We start from the raw sequence: 15,893 nt of genomic DNA, 5'->3' as shown, positions 1-15,893 counted from the left end.
TATATCTATTTTGTCTTTTATCATAACAATAGAAAACTATAGCTATCCATTCTTTAACTCCATCGAAGACTCCAGAAGGAGATAATATTACCTAAATAAACAAGAAGTAAGCAACTTCCAAAATTCTAGAAATAACAGAGACATCTCGCTGTCTGGACAGTCATCCAAAGTTCTTTTCTATTGTTGGGGCATCATCTTCAGCCTTCAGGCCCATATCATCCAGCAGACATTTCCATGAAGCAGGCAAATTTAAAGACAATCCAGTCATTTTCTTTTGTGTCCTGCAGAATGTCTCACAGACTCTTTTATGAATCAGGAACCCTGAAAGACCATCTCACCTTTAGGCAAGTTCAGCAGTCCTTTCTCTGTGGGTTCTCTGAGTCCAGTTTATGCAACAGTCCAGGCAAGAGCAGTTTCTTGCACAAATGGCTATCAAACTCCATAAGGAGCCTCTTTGATGCCCCTCTTTCTGTTGAAGTAATTGGTGCTGTCAGGAGCAGATGTGTCTCATTGTCATAAAAAGCCCTAAGTTATTAAAACATTAAATGCCATATTCTGTAGTCTTTGAAAGATATAAAGAATACCTATCTAACTGAAATATATCTCTATATATCTAGAAAATCTAACTAACATGACTACAAGCTTGATTATTATCGACAATTATCCATTAACAACCTATATTTCCTAATTATACATTGCATTTTTAAATGAACTACACAATCACAATACCTTAATCAAGAGCAGAAATACATATACATATAACAAGATTGACCTTAAATTTTATCAATAAAGTAAAATTTATACCAATGTAAATTATTCATATCTATATCATATTCCCCCTTTAAACGTAAAAGAATATTTTAAGCAATATTTGGGAATATGGGCGTAGTTTTGTCCATATTGCTTCCTGTTGTTAGGGGGTGCTGTTAATCAGGTCTTTAATGGTGTATCCTGTATGCTAGGTACATCTCAGTCATCAGTTGAGCAAAGTAATTTTTGAGGGTGTTTACAGCAACCTTTTAGGAGGGCATGATGTATCATACCATATTGGTCTAGAAGCAATCCACAGGTTCTCATCCTCTGTGAAAACAAGAGAAGAATCTCTTTTCCAAAGTATCATATCCTAAGACCCAAATTTTGTAGTCAAGATAACTTTATGATATACATGCTGGTTTAGCTTAGCAGCCCACACAATGAAACGTCTCTCTATACTTAGCTCCTTTACAGTCAAAAAATTTAAAGAAAACACAATAATATACAGAATCCAGGCTCTCTGTGAATTTTCCATTTTTACGTGGCTTATTTTTTTATTTCTTTTAATCTATAGCTATTTGTACTCTGTCTCTTTAAAGATTTTACCCTTTTTTTGGCATTAACTTTATTTTAAGGCTTTAACTTTATTCTCTATATTCTTTTTCTTCTCTCTCCCAAGCCAACGTACACCCATCCAAACTGTGCCCCATTTAGAGGTCTTTTATGTCTGAATCTGCCCTATTGTGACTCTGTACTTCTCTACTGTCTTGAAGAGCTTTTAAAATTCTAAGCAGTTAGGTAGCCACTGCTCTGAATGTTGGTTCCACCTCTCTCCAATTTCACAATGGTGGACATACTATTTCTGCTAGATCCGGGGTTGCCAGGTAGTAGCCGCAGTCAGCACTTTAACTCTGAGAATGAGCTTTTTATCTGCCAGGCAGAGCACTGTGCAGCCTGGAAACATCTCTGTGTATGGCGGCAGAAATCCACCATGCTCTCCTGCTTGGGCACGTCTAATAAACCTGATCCCGCCTCCTGCCCAGGCAGGGAGCACTGAGTCACAGGCATGGTCTCAGCCGCTTTCCTCCCAACCCTGGTGGGCACAGTAACACCTGAACCCACAAATGCCACATAGTCATTTCTGCGTGTTTTTTTTGGAGTTAAGCTAGACGGGTGGCCGGGACAAACAAGCAGCCCTCTCCCTTGCAACAACCGATGGCCTGTTTTTCTGGAAATAAGCAGGTTTACACATCCGTGGATATGGCATAGTGAGTACAAGTAGCCCCATTCACTCTCAACCGTCCTGGGTGAAGTGGTAAAGTGCCTGGGCCTGATGCTAAGCAGTCGACACACAGCTTTAGAGCTATGCTACAAAGTCCGTTTGAACTTAACCGTTTCAAAATTGCATGTAATTGTAAAATATCAGAAACAACTTATCTAAGAAAAAATAAACCAGTGTTTAACATTATTGACAGAATACCAGATTTACTGGGGAGCCTTAGAAAAAGTATTGGTGTTCAAGTTCCTCCTAGACCCACTGAGTCCAAATTTCATTATGGGAGACCAGGCCCTCAGCACTTTCTAAGACTTTTTAGTGGTTGCAGTGTTTGGAGAATGAGAAGCTGAACACCCCAAGGTGCACATCCACAAGGTGGGACCTGGCAGTGAAGGGGAATCTTCTGAGTATGACACCTGGCAAGGAGAGCGGGTGCCCAAAAGGAGCACGGCCTCACTTTATTTTAAAGGTTTGCGTTTATTTTTGTGTACATATCTCTGTGTGTGTGAAACGTGGGCTGGACCCCATAGAGTCTGATCGAGGGTGTTGGAGCAACAAGCAGTTGTAAGCTACTCAATCTAGGTGTGAAAACTCAGCTCAGGTCTGCTAGCAGAGCGGCAGGAGCTCCTCCATTTGCTCTACCCACCAGGTCTCACTTCCAGTTGTGTTTCCATGTGGCGGGAAATACATGTAAAGCTTACTACTTATCTATTTTAAGTATATAGATCAGTGGTATTTGTAATGACCCAGCTGCAATATTGCTGTCACTTCTGGGTTCTAGGACCATGCATATGCCGACAAGCCCTCAGGCAGAAGTGCCTAATGGCCCTGGGAGATCTTAAAGGACCCTGCATGAGCCACGCGTGGCATGGTTGAGTCACCTACATCTGATGCAACTGCATGAGCCTTTGTGCACATGCACAAGGTCTGTCATCTGCATATGATGTAACCATGTCATCCCCTGTGCGCATGTGCTAGGCAGCCCTAAAAAGTTGGAGGCACCATCTTCAGCACTCTCTCTCTCTCTCTCTCTTTCTCTCTCTCTGTACACCGACCTTCATGTACCCCCCCCCCCCCAGTAAACTCATAAGTAACATGTTCCGTGTTTCCTTCTCACTCGCACCAGGTAATTTCATTGGTGCTGTGACTTGGCCAGGCTCTCCTGCCTACGAGCTGTCTGAGAACACGTGGAACCCTAGGCTCAGGAACCAGGTTTCTTTGCAACAGCTCTGCATGACAGTATTAAGCATCCTTACAATGCGTCTTGGTTGCTATTTTTTTGCTATGAAGAGACACCATGACCAAGGCAAGTCTTATAAAAGGAAGCATTTAACTGGAGACTTGCTTACAGTTTTAGAGGGTCAGTCCATGATCCGCATGGTGGAGAAGCTGACAGGCACAATACTGGAGAAGTAGCTGAGATCTTTACATCCTAGTCCCCAAGCAGCAATCAGAGAGATGGAGATACTGTGCCTGGTGTGGACTTTTGAGTCCTCAATCCCACCCTCAGTGACATTCCTTTTCAACAAGGCCATAACTTCTAATCCTTCCTAAACTAGAGGTTTAACTAGAGGGGAACAAGCATTCAGACAGAGGAGACTATGGGAGTCAATCTCATTCAAACCACCACACATTCTTACTAAATATTATCATTATTTAAAAATGTACATTTGAATTACATTCAATTATATATTTCATTTTGCTCAACATACAGACAAACATATATACTTAAGTTATACATGATAAGTTTCAAAAAGAAGGTTAAGTAGAATCAAATAAGTATAGATTCATTTTCCCCTCACCCTTCTATAGGATTTAGCTTAACACTGGACATTTGGGCTCTTCAGACTCACTTCATTTCTAAGATAATATCCAAAGAACTCAGTAGTCTCACTTTTGAAATACTCACTTTAATGTAGAGTTTAGCACAGCTCCCCTGGGGTCCTTAGAACAACTTCAACAAAGAGCCAGCATGGGAAGTGTCATTTGATACCCACTATGGTGGGGGTTCTCTCAAGAACTGTTTGGTGACATTTGCTTGAGAACCGAGCTCTGCTGACCCGGCCACGTCTTGGGTCTTGCCATCTAGCTGAGACTAATGGTCCTCCTGCCTCAGACTCCTGAGTGTTGAGACTATACGTTTGTACCACTATACCTGACTTAATGCAGTGCTGGGGACTGAACCCATGCATGCTTCTTGCATGCTAGGCAAACATGGCACCTCATTCCTGACATGAAAAGTCAAGTGTGAGCTGTGTCTGCTAACTGCTTCCAGTTTGGAGGCAGGGACTGTTTAAGACCCTGAGACATTTCTAGGCATTCTGTTTGCATGTTGAGAGATAAAATATGCCTCATGTAGTCATATTTCTGTGAAAACTGCTACAGGTTTATGGGGGCGCTAAAATGGTGCCACAGACATGGAAATTAGTGTCGGCATCTTATCAGATCCTTTATATATGGCTCTTACTTTAGGGAAACATACGATGGTTATTTGGCACTTTCAAATAAGTAGGTTGGCTTTTCAAATTTCAATTCCTGTCAGATCCCCAGCCAATCTATCAGTTTGGTTTTCCACAGCCTCTTTCCTAGACAAACACCGTTAAGCACTTCAAAAATATCAGATTAACATTAATACCTTATGGATTAGGGGCCAGACAAAAGTGGGCTTAGGAAAACACTGCAAGTAGAGTCTGAAGGTAGGTTTACCTCAGATCAGTTTCCTGCAGGCCAAGCTCTCAGAAATGTGAGGGACAAGAGGCCCACTCTGCCATTTTGAGCCTGGAGTCTGAAATGGACGGAGGAGAAACCAGATATCTGGGAGAGCCTTTGCAGCTCTCCTGGGAGGGGCTCCTGCATCCCAGCTGGAGGATTTCCTGTTTTGTTTTGTATTTTTTTCCTTTGTTCTCCACCCAATTCCCCCATTTTCTGCCCTCCCTTCTGCATTAAATCTGACTGTGGATTCTGAAGCTATTCCTTTACTGGGGCCAGAGCTCCAGACTAGTAAAGTCATTGTCTTCTGACAGGACGATGACTTCGGCTTATGGTGTGAGAGAAAAAAGCCTATCATATCAGCTATTCAGCACACAAATGGAGACAAGGTGAAAAGCCAGCCAATACACGCACTTGTCTTGGATGTCATTTGGTGTGAGTTTATGACTTCCAACCGTTTTCAGCCATATGCAGATAATAAAATTGTACCTGTGAGGATGTCTGCATACCATTTACTTATGTATAAAGATTCCTTCCTCGAAAGCGTCTCTTTCCAGCCTCTTCAGAAGCACAGGGGACTCAAATCTTAGCATCTATGATAGACTGCTAGTGAATTTAAATTTATCCAAACTTATCACATTTTTTCAGGTACCTTTTTTGCATCTCGTTACTTTTTTTTAAGGTTCTCAGGATTCTTATTGAAATTAGTTAATTAAAAACCTCTGAGATCTTTTTTTTTATATTCTAAAAGGCTGCTCAAATCAGGCATACAGGATTTTCATTCCCAATACTTGCATGTTTATGGACTTTTAGAAACAGAAAGCCACTCACAATTCTGAGGTGGGAATTAATGATGTAATTGTTTATTGTTCTAAAATTCAAATGTGAGTCGCTAATATATTTTACAGAAGATAAATTTCTACTCTATTACTATGGGTGTATTATACTTGCTATTCTATAACTATAAAAACACGAACAAAGACACATTATGCAACTGGTACCCCTCAGCCCCCATAAAGGAATGCATGGGGACAAGGTATTGGTATTCCAGGCTGTGTTCTACCATTTATCTTTGCTGTTCATTTCTCACTATCTATTTCATGATCTTGTTTTCCTCTATTATTCTGGTAGTCTCTCCAGTGATGTACTGTAAAAAGATAATACATTTTAGTGGCAAAAAATGAAAGAGAAGTCAGTGGGCCTGGAATAAATCTTTGCATCGATTTGGTTACCAATTTGTTTCCTTGTGACTATAAGTCCAATCAGATCATACTCATTTGCTGCTCAGTTATTCAATCAACTGCTCTATGAGCTGAGCTGAGGATATTTATATGTTCACCCCGAATCCAAAATAGTTTCTAAGATCTATGCGCCGAAGCGCTGTTTTTCTAATCAATGAGCCCTCTTCTACGTGTGTTTTCTGTTGCTCAGTGTTACTCTAACAAACAGGAATAAACTAATAAACCTAATTTTTGTTTTACAGTGGGTTAAGATCACCAAATTCAACTCTGTAGCCTTAACTTCCACAGTCAGGTTCTCAAATCCTCTTAAAGTCTTAACCATCGCCACACATCCCTGGACCTGACTGTGCCACATTCAACTTCCTCAGGATCTAGGCATTTTTAACAGCTATTTTCATGCTGGAGAAACTGTATTCACTGTGGAATCCTATTTGTGCTTGGTGTATGGGTGATCTCTGAGCTAAGTTGAATTGGAGTGTCCCTGAAGACATGTGCTAAAAGACTTGGTAACCGACCTGTTGTTATTGACAGGTGGTGGGAACTTTGGGGACAAGCATTTGATGAGCATGCTAGGACTTGACTGAGCCCCTCCCTGTCTCTTTGACAGGGAGCTTCCAACCTGCTGAGGACTCCACCCCAAAACTCTGAATCCAGTGCTGTAGCTTATTTATGTGTCTGCCCCTAAAGCAAGCCGGTGTCAGCCTTGAGGACAAGAGCCTTGCTAGTGGTTTGCCTTTTGCTTTTATGAACTCTCTTACATGATGTAAGATGAACAATGACAGACAGACACCCAGACAGACAGACAGAACAAGGTAGAGCCAGCTTGTTCCGTAGCATGGCAAATTCTATCTTGATAAAGTGTGTGTTTATTTTATGCCCTCAGACTCCAGTGGATTCAGGTTTACAGGGTCCACGTTTAAGATACAAATATTTAAGTTGTAAATTCTAGAAAGCGCTCTTATTTAGTAACCCATGTTTGCTTTGATACTATCTCTTCTACCATTTTGGGGTGGGGGAGATCAGAAATCACAATAGCAGTATTTTTTATTTCTTTTGTCAATTTCTACCCTGACTTCCCTTCATGATGAATTCCACTGCAAGCTGAAGTAAACACTTTCCTCTCCGAGTTGCTGTTGGTTACTGTGGTGTTCTAGCACAGCGTGTTGAGAGGCTCACAGGGTTTGGGCAGAGCTGGGGTCTGCAGCATCCACTTACATTGCTTCTGCTAAATCCTCTTCTGTGGAGCCCCTTCCTCAGTCGGCTTTTTGTGGCTTTGTTATTACTGGGTTGTTTGTTTTGAGATTGTGTCTCCTGTAACTCAGGATGACCTCAGACTTCCTACAGAACTGAGTGCATGTGTATGTGGCAATATATATGGGTGCTGGGCCTCGTGAGGCCTGGGCATGAGCCCAGTGTAACTTCCTGAGCCTAGCTCAAGTTTGGGGACCTGTCTACCCGACCTAGGCCCAGCCACTGCTAACATGGTGGAATATTATTGGCCCTTGTTTCTTGCTCCACCCCTTATCACAACCCTATGTAAGTTCCTGCCTGATACTCAGAGGGTGTGTTTCTCCGGGTGGCCAGTGCCTGGGTCGTTTGACACTTCCCATCCTGCTCAGCCCCAGGGAGAGTCCAGCAGGTCTGGCTTTGCCCCTGCTCTTTCTGCCAAAGAACCAGGCCTCTGAGGATAACCTTGAACTCCTGACCCTCTAACCTCTACTTACCAAGTACTGGGGTCACAGGTATGTGCCATCAAACACCGAGTAAGCACAGTAAGGGAGCAGCCTGCCGACTGAATCACACCCCTGTCTTTGTCTCCTCCATTAGCTTCATGCCATGTGTAACTTCCTTCCTGGAGTTTTGTGGGAACTTCATGTTTTTTTTCCCAAATACTTGATCTTGAAGAAAATCACCTGAGACTTTAGGAGGATGGATTATAGCTCTGCAGTGGCTGGGATGAGAAGGGTCAAAAACCCACAGCAGGCTCAGTGTCTCTCCCTGCCTGTCACCTATGGATCAGCTATAAGCTCTCAGCTGTGACTCCAGTGTCCTGCCTGCCTGCTTGCTATCACATTCTCCATTATAATGGCTATGGGCTGACCAATCAAGCTTTCTTTAATAAGCCTCTTTGGTCAGGGTGTCTCTTCACAATAAAAGAGTAGCTAAGACATATTCTTCCTTAAAGCACTACAAAGTAACAACCAACAACATCGCTTGAAGTAAGCCATTGGCTAAAAGTCAAGAGCCAGGAGATGACTCAGCTAGTGAAGATCTTTGCGGCCTGTCCTGATCATTTGAGTTTGATTCCTGGAACCCACATGGTAGAAAAAGAGAACTGACTTCTACAAGTTCTTCTCTGATCCCCACATGTGTGCATGTGTATGTGGGTGTATGTGTATGTGCACACTGCCCTCCCTCCCCAGGGTTACAGTGCCCATCAGAATGCTGGCACACTGCCCTCCCTCCCAAGGGTCACAGGGAGTGTTTGGACTCTCTCCTGAGCTAGAGTTCTTTGTAAATCTTCCTTACAAGGCTTTTGTTTTTTGATAATGTGTCTCCTTTATCACAGGCTGGCCTTGGACTCTGTACTGAGAACTACTGATCCCTGGTATTGCAGGCGCATCCCACCACACCTGGTCTATTTAGTGCTGAGGTTGGAACCTAGGGTGTCACGCATCATAGGCAAAACCCTCCCAAGTGAGGTACGTTCTCTGCTCTACAACAGTATTGTTCCTTGACAAATGATACTTACATGTTTGCTAGTTCTTATTTATTACATAAGGTTTTAAAGATTCTTTTTTGTTGTTGTTGGTTTGTTTTTTTTTTTTTAATTTGGTTTTGGTTTTTCAAGACAAGGTTTCTCTGTATAGCCCTGGCTGTTCTGGAACTCTTTGAAACAAGCTGGCCTCTGACTCAGAGATCCACTTGCCTCTGCCACCTGAGTGCTGGGATTAAAGGTGTGCGTCACCACTATCCAGCTTGAAGATGTCTGTCTTAATCTAGTTTCTTGCTATTGCATACCAGAAACTGAGGAATTTACCTAGAAAAGACATTTATTTCGATGCAGTCTGTCTGAGCCTTGTGCTGCGATACAACATGGCAAAGAAAGCATCTGGGTACAAGTAGGTCTTCACAGAAGAGACTGTTGGGGCTGGTGCTGATTTATAACAGCCTCTCTTAGGAAACAACCCCAGTCTCAGGGAAGCAACACTTGTCCGTTCATAAGCATGATATACACAGGATGTCGTCATCTTTTGAAGGTCCCACCATTTATCAACTTAGTTACACAGGCAATCAAATTTCAACATGAGTGGTGGAGGGGAAAGCCTATGTCTAAAGTATCTGTAACAATGAGTCAACAGTTTATTCAATGACAAAATATTTAGAATCACTTATGTTTTCTACAGCTCCAACAACTGCCTGGAGCTCTTGTTCTTACAGTCTAAAGGTTAGCGTTTATCAAGAATTTGTATTTTTATCTTTGTACTAATGCTCAGAATTGATCAAAGGTTGTATTTAGAGAAAGGGATGAGTAAATGGTGGACGCTGTGCATGATTGAAAGAGAGCCGAGTCTGTGACGTGGGCTCAGGAGCACATTTACTGTGCCAACCATCTGAGAAAATCTCCTTCAACTTGTGGCCTGATTCTAACTTCCCTGTGTCCATTAGATCAGTAGCTAGTATCAGCACCCGGAAGTTAGCATGTGTCCTCACTGGTCTACAGACCTAACTGGCTCTTCAAGCTTAGTCACCCCAACCAACCAACCACCAAGCAACCTACTAACCCAAGAGGTTTCTTGTGTTCCAGACAAAAACCCAGAGAGTTCAGAATTCAACGTCCTGTCTTCCTGTTACTGTTATTTTACTTTCTTTTAAGTTATTTGTTAACTATTTTGGTGCAGAGACCCTTGTCTTTATTTCTGAATCATTTCCTCAATCCGGGTAGCAGTTTTGTTTGTTTGTTTTTTTTTTTTTTTGTCAATTCTATTGCAAGAATCTTCAATATCAGCATCTTGGAATCAGCCTAAAATCAAGATTTTCAAGAACAAACAAGCTCCTCTTTTCGAAAAGACTTTGTCAAAGCTTCCATTTTTATTTCACTGAGTTCAGAATCCCCAAGTCATTTTGTCTTTCTGACTAACTATGGTTGAATCGACCTTAGAAATGTCTCATGGCCACGATCCTAGCCAAGGGCTTTCTCTCTCTGGCCCTACTTTTCTGCCATGGGACTAAGTTCTCTTGAGTGTTAACTTCCTCTGGCCACCGTTTCTTCAGTGACCCTTTATCACATAACTATGAGTAGCAGGAGACCCCATGGTTCATCCCATCCAAAGTCCCATTTCACAGATGAGGAAACTGAGGTTTGGTGGGGTGTTTACTCAAGGCAGTGTTAATATGCCACCGAAGTGAGGTTCCAAGTCAGGCTTCTTGCCATGGAAGCTAATGCACCCCCTTTCTCCTAACTTCCAGCTTTCAAAACTTTTGTTAGATCTGTATATTGAACCTTGAATTCACAGAGATCCGCCTGCCTCTGTCTCCTGAGTGGGGAAATTAAAGGCGTGACCATCACTGCCCAATCCAGATGTCTTTTTAATGTCATTTCCTTGTCCCAGTGAACCTTGATTGTGCTAGAAACACACCAAGTGTAAGCCCAGATTAGTTATGACCATGGAGTCCCTGCTCAGCAGGCAGTGCACGAGGGTCTTTAAACCTCAGGAGGAGCTGGGGAGGGCCCTGAGTAGGGAACTGAAATGTTCAGAGGTTGCCTCAAAAAAATCTTAGTATAGGAGAAAATATGAGTACTGAGCTGATCACTGGTTAAGAAGCGTTTGTGATACAAACACAACCCGTAAAGGAACGATGACAGTAAAGTATCTTTCCAAGCGTTTGCTTTAGGGGCAGATTTTTTTTTCAGTTCTGGCAGAATACATATGACATAATTAATCACCTTACCCATTTTAAGCACACCACCACTCGTTTTCAGAACCCTGGACCCATTTAACAATGTTTTCCTATTATCCTCTTCCCTAACCGTTAGTCTGAAGCCAATAAGATTTTGAGATTACAGGCTGCCTCATTTTGCAGGTAAAGAGGAAAATTGAAACAAGCAGAAGAGTTGCTTGGAACTAAAGCCACTTAGAGCAGGTTTTCCGATCCATCTCCCGAGCCCAGAATCCGCCTAGACTGGACTGGAGCCTAGTGTCTACCCATCCTCTCTTTGCTGTTGATCTCTCTGTTCTTCTCCAAGTTCCCTAGAAGTGTCATTTACACGATTCCTCAGTCCATTCTTTTTATTGCATTCAAATAGGGGCACATCTTTTTTTTTTGCATTTTTATGTTAAATAGGCCTTTTAAAGGTTTAGCTATGCTTTTAAACCCCAACTGAGCAGCCAGTGTCATAGAAACAAACAACCCTTTAAGTGTGCTCTGAGACAAAAGTCTGCAGCTTTTCTCCTTTCAAAGAGAGCTTCGTGGACACAGGCCTTCCCTGGAGTCTCACCTCCATGAGTAAGGGAATTTCGCACAACCTAGTTTGGTTCCTTCTCTTGAAGCAGAGGTCGACTGTGCCTTTGCTGTTACCAGAGAGGGCGAGTGACTTACTGCAGTCAACAAGAAAACTGTAGGCCAGAATTTATGGATTTTGTTCTTTTTAGCCTAATGAGCATTGCAGCATATTATCACTTACATCACCTAGATTGCCCGATCGCTCTGCATAATATTACTTCAATCCATTTTGAAACAAGTTCAAATTGCCATTTTTTTTTTGTTGTTGGAGTAATGATCAAGTATTGACATGCGTTGAGTCTGTACAAATGCCTACAACCTCCCTGTATGCAGCCTAGTCAATAGAGTGTGATGCTTGCATTAGGGATTTGGAAATCAATGTCGTTTTCCTGTTATTCTTTTATGATTAAATCAATTGAAGTTATTTACTCATAGCAGAAAATATGGGTGATTGCCAACCCTCTGGCTTAGTGAATTGCTTTCTCACGACTGTTGCCCTGTAATGAGAAGGTACATGTTCTCTTCAGGGATAGACTAAAACCTGTTCATGTATAGCAGCAATTTGAGATGCAAAAGTGTCTTTTATTAAAGGCTAAGAGTGTTGAATGCCAAAGGGCATCTTTATCATTTGGCACTGCATTAACATTGCCAAAGGAGGGAAATAGACTCAGAAAACTCACCATTGGTCAAATGGTTCTCTGTTACAGAAGCCAAGCTAGGCAGCAGCCAATGAGTGCTCTTGCCTCCTCCTCCCTTGTATATATTCCTTTCTGGGATCCCAGTTAAAGACAATGGACATGTCAGCGGAGCTGAATGAATGGGGCCTATTTGTTGATGGGTTTTCTTTCTTTAGCATCTGGTGAGTGACCTACAATGTCTGATGTGACAATAAATAATGGCTCGGATAACACAGATTGCATTTAATGTATTTGAATGAAGATGGCAGAAGGATAAAAGCTATTAGAAATGGCAGGAGAGATGGCTGTGGAGGCTGTGGAGGCTGTGGAGGCTGCAAAGCTCCATGGAAGGCGAAGGCACCTCCGACAGAGAATGTCTTTGCTATCTCTCTAAAGTGGGTAAGGAATTTGACTTTAGACTAGTCTTTTGATTTTAGAAAGGTCTGAGCAACCAGCTGCACGGTACAGGCCAAGGCCTTTAAAGACACTTGAGCTAGGTTTCTTTTTCTGAATTGATGAAAATGGCACAGAAATATAAAATCAAATAGTTTTGGCCAGCTTTCCCAAAATCTTCTAAATTGTTCTTAATTTCTTTAACAGCTTTCCTTAGTAAAATTTGCTGAGGGGAGAAGAAAAATAAAAAAATTGTAAAACAATTAGTGTCTCCTTTACTATTTATTTATTTATTATATGTACAGTATTCTGCCTACATGTATTCCTATAGGCTACAAGCGTGCATCTTATCTCATTATAGATGGTTGTGAGCCACCATGTGGTTTCTGGGAATTGAACTCAGGTCCTCTGAAAGAGTAGCCAGTGCTCTTAACCTCTGAGCTATCTCCCCAGCCCCCAATTTCTGTCTTTCTCGCCTGGAGTGCTAGGGATCAGTGCACGTAGATGGAGGAGGTGACACTCCCCCTCCTGTACCAGGGGTGGCTCCTGAAACTTTACAAGCCATGCTCATGCTTGATGTTTCAGAACATTGGCATGTGCTGGTACATGAGACTAGACAAGGAAACAGGTTTGATGGCTGGAACCAAGCTTCCTGCTTGCCCATCAAGGAAACGTGATTCTGTGAGCAAAGGTGATAGTTTCCTCTGAAGCTGTGATAGTCACTCAGCCTACTAGGTGAGTTTGGGGTCAGTAATATTCTTTGTCTAAAAACTAATGACAAACAACCTCCAACAAACAAGAAAAAAGAAAATAAAGGAAGAAAAAGCAAAAGAAAGCAACAAAAATCTCTGACAGTGACTGCAGGCTGTATGTAACATGTCGTTCAGAACAGTGCGTACTGAGCTTCGGATAAACACTAGCAATTCTCTCTCTCTCTCTCTTCTCTCTCTTCTCTCTCTCTCTCTCTCTCTCTCTCTCTCTTTCTCTCTCTCCCTCTCCCCCTCCCTCCCTCCCTCCCCCCCCTTAAGAAACGGTCTTATGTGTTCTGGCCTCAAGCTTAACTTTGTAACCAAGATGACCTTTACACTTCTGGCTCCTGCCCAGCCACTTGAATGCTAGGATTACAGACAAGTGCCACCACACCTGCCTGAAGTGGTCACTGCCACATGCTGTAGGCAAGCAGGAAGAAGCCTGTTCCTGCTCCCACCCCTGTACATACTGAGACCCTCTTAGCAGAGACTGACACAGAAAGGGAAAGGGTATGGTCTGCCTGGTGTTACTGAGGCAAAGCTGTGCTTGATGCTCAACAGTTTGGGATCAAAGCATTAATGTGGTGGTGACTTTGATGGCAGTGCCTGTTCTAAGCAGAGGAGAGCTTCCCATAGCAGTACTTGTGGGAACAGTGAACTATGGCCCTCATAGCCATGGCTCAGAGAAGGATGCAGGGGAGACGACAGTGACGTCATGAATGCAGACAAGATGCCATTTAGGATGTCCAGAAACCTTGCAGAGGGGAGGAGGCATATCAGAGGGTGGGCTGGGTTAATGTTTTAAAATAACACAGATGTGTGTTAAAGATCTAGTTAAGTCTGTGATTCAATGACAAGTGAACACATGGGAGCCACTCACTGGGAGGCCCAGCGGCAGTTGAAGCTAACTGGACTGGTTCCTCTGGGGTCATCTGAGTCCTGGATAGAGCACTGTTTACCACGATCAGCCACTGCCCGAGGGTGATGTAAATGATCCATTCGTTAAAACTGCACCTTGTCAGGATGTTCAGGAGACAGGAAAGCATAATGGAGCCTGCAGAGAGTGTTATTTTGTCTTCTGCTTCTAGGAAGAAATAAGGAAAAAGGAGGGACCACAGAGGACGATCTTTAATTCTTAATACAGTTGCTTGAGAATTCCCAATAGTGTGGTTTTCTTCTAGAAAAAGATGAGGTGGCTGTTGACAGACATGGCGGGATCCTTGTCCATAATGCCAGTTTCTTCTGGCCAGAACTTAATCATGTCTCTGTACCAAGTGACCACTCTGGGACAAAGCAGTGAGGAAAGCCACCCAGCAAACCGGGGAGAGAAGAGGTACTCGTTCGAGCTGGCCTAGGCCGAAGGCTGAGCTCCTGCGTCAGATGTGGGACCGGACAGAAGAAGGGACCTGTGATAGCTTTGTCAACTTGCCCGGAGCTGGGATCACCGAGGAGACTAGCCTCCAGGCACACCTGGGAGGAATGATTTAACCTCTGGGCATGCCTATAAGGAATGATTTATATTAGGCTAATTTAGTGATGAGAAGACCCATCCACTGTGGGTGGCACCATTCCCTGGGCTGAGGTCCTGGAATGTATAAAACAGGAGGAAGTGAGCTGAGCTCACATAGCATGTGCTGCTTTCTGTATCGTGACTGTGGGTGTGACGTGACCAGCGGCCTCACCCGCTTGACTTCCGCCATGATAGCTTCAAACCGAGACGAAGCAGAAATCTTTCCTTTCTTATGCCACTTTTGCTGGGATATTTTATCACAGGCACAGGAAACATAACTCATACAATTTTACCCGCCTATATGAGAAGAGAAAGAGGGGACGGACACTCAGGGACGTGATAAGCCTTGCGGATGCCGCCGTAAGACTCAGGGGGTTAGAACAGTGAGTTTCCCTGCAAGTAGATGAAAACTCCATCTGCCCGTGGGTGGGTCCTGTTTGCTTCATGTGAAGTCAGGGGCTCTAGGTGCTCTTTTAGGGAGACAGCCACTAAATACCTTTAAAGAAAGCTACAGGCCATTTGAGAGGATCAGAAGTCCTTCCCATCCTTCAGGGACGGCGATGGCTAGCCACTGCTGTCTTCAGAGGGGAAGCCATTGCATTTGAAAGACACGGTAGTCAGAGGAACAAGGAATAGCCTCTTTATAAAAGGCAACACGACCAATGTTTCAATTGTTTTTCTGTGGCTGTGATAAATTACCATGGCCAGGGCAACTTATAGAAGAAAGGGTTTGTTTGGACTTCTGGTTCTAGAGGGTTACAGACCACACTAACAGTACACCATGGCAGCAGGCAGCAGGCATGGTGCCTGCAGCAGAAAGTTAGAGCTGAGACCTCATATCTCAGTGATGAACCATGAGCTGGAAATGGCACGAAGCTTTAGTCTCAAGGACCACCAACAGAGACCAACTTCCAGCGACAAGGCCACGCCTCCTAAGTCTCTTCAAACAGCAGCACCAAATGGGGATCAAGTGTCAAATACTGAAGCTTATGGGGGACATTTCTCATTCAACCCATCACAGCCAAGAGTGAGACTTTAAACCCTCTAGAAGGGTGACAGATGCAATAAAACTACACATAG

Source organism: Myodes glareolus, chromosome 11 (genome assembly GCF_982192425.1).
Source record: "Myodes glareolus chromosome 11, mMyoGla1.1, whole genome shotgun sequence".
In the NCBI taxonomy this organism is placed as follows: Eukaryota; Metazoa; Chordata; class Mammalia; order Rodentia; family Cricetidae; genus Myodes; species Myodes glareolus.
The sequence above is the reverse complement of the archived record's forward strand: the minus strand, read 5'-3'. Positions refer to the sequence as shown.